The sequence below is a fragment of the Pygoscelis adeliae genome, unplaced genomic scaffold, assembly GCF_000699105.1.
Source record: "Pygoscelis adeliae isolate BGI_AS28 unplaced genomic scaffold, ASM69910v1 Scaffold121, whole genome shotgun sequence".
Taxonomy (NCBI): Eukaryota; Metazoa; Chordata; class Aves; order Sphenisciformes; family Spheniscidae; genus Pygoscelis; species Pygoscelis adeliae.
Window position 1 is genome coordinate 8,636,224 of NW_008824359.1, and position 1,795 is coordinate 8,638,018.

Below are 1,795 nucleotides of genomic sequence, written 5' to 3' on the forward strand. Positions count from 1 at the left end.
TAAACTTGCGGTTAGTACTCATTTGCTTTTGATAAACCGCTGCTATGGAGAGATAGTGGTTGCTCAGTAATTAAGGCTGCAACTTGATTTCAGACAAAATTTTGCCCATTGCTAAGTATCCACCTGACAGAAATCCCAGATTCCAAAACTGTTAGGTAGAGGCCAGAGGTCGAGTTTTTCTGGAGAAGTTTTAACCAGTTATGACGTGAGATTTATGAATCTCAACGCTTTTGAATCTTAAGTACGAAGAGTTCAAGTTGCCCTAACTTCTTGTTGCTACCTTGAAAAAAAGAAGATAAAAACACACCCAGCGGAAATTCTAGTGACCTGTAGGACCAAAGTTGATTTGACTGAAGTCCCATTTCTGAAGTTCGATTTCTGAAGTTAGTAACTTTTGAACCTGGAATGCTGTCACAGATCGCCTGCCTTAACAAGGAAAGTGCAGCACATCCAATTACTACTGAGCTTTCATTTAAAGAAATAAGTCTACAGCCTTTTCCCCTCCAAAGGCAGGCTTCTCATGTAACTCAATCATGGTGGCTCATCAAAAGCATTTTTAACTCCTAAACTTCCCAAGGTGCCAGAACAATGAACATGTATTTGCTGCAAAGACCAGCAATGGAACTGAAAAAAATCATAATATGCTCCCTTCATCTCTTTTCCTTCCTAAGTCTCCTCACTACAGATCCAAATGGCATACAAGTGACAAGATCACCTCCTTCAGAACTCAAGATCTTGAGAAGAAGGGATGGCAGATGGAGGGCAGACAGAACTTGGCAAAGAGATCAAGGCATTTTCCATCCTTCTTGTGAATCTTCTTATGAGACAAGGGTTTGTTACAATTCCTGCGGGAGAGCAGGGTGAAGAGATCACTCAAACTCCAGGAGACATCACAGAGCTAATGTACAATCCCTACAAGCGAGAGCAGACAAACAGCAGCCTCAGGAATGTCAAGTAAGAATTCCAACGACCCTATGAAAACCAAAAGAAGGACAATGGCTGTCACGATTATGCTAGACCTTCCAGGGCCAGGGCTGCCTATTTCTCTCCATAAATTTTGAAGATCACTCTTCATTTTCATTTCTGCACTGGCACAGAGAAATCCCCAACAGGAGCCACAGAGTGACAAAACTTTCGCAATTGCTGCATTTAGTCTTTTTTCCGATACATGAATCACAGTAAAGTAAACCAAGCCCGTAGATTTTGAAGGTATAGCAAGGAAATCTCTTCAGGGGAGTAACATCTCACAACACAGATCTGACTAGGCAACGGAAACAGGCCTATCCTTGAGTCAGAGGGTTTAGCCATGTCAATACTAGTAAATTGGGAGACAGTCCTGAAGGGCAAAGGGGTCCAGGAAGGCTGGACGATCTTCAAGAAGGAAGTCTTAAAGGCGCAGGAGCAGGCTGTCCCTGTACGCCGCAAGAAGAACGGGCGGGGAAGACGACCGGCCTGGCTGAACGGGGAGCTTTTGCTGAGACTCAGGAAAAAAAGGAGAGTTTATCGCTTGTGGAAGAAGGGGCAGGCGACTCAAGAAGAGTACAGGGATCTCATTAGGTCGTGCAGAGAGGAAATGAGAAAGGCAAAAGCCCAGCTAGAACACAACCTGGCCGCTGTCGTTAGAGACAACAAAAAAAGTTTTTACAAATACATTAATGACAAGAAGAGAGCCAAGGAGAATCTCCATCCTTTATTGGATGCGGGGGGGAACATTGTCACCGAGGATGAGGAAAAGGCTGAGGTACTTAAAGCTTTCTTTGCCTTAGTCTTTAACAGGCAGACCAGTTATCCTCAG

At 43.9% G+C, this 1,795-nt stretch overlaps 1 protein-coding gene across 2 annotated transcripts in view; it reads right to left on the reverse strand.

Annotated features, from left to right (window-relative positions):
* Positions 1 to 1,795, reverse strand: part of HMBOX1 (homeobox containing 1) — a 74,521-nt gene that overhangs the window by 50,413 nt on the left and 22,313 nt on the right. The gene's annotated exons all lie outside the window — the stretch shown is intronic.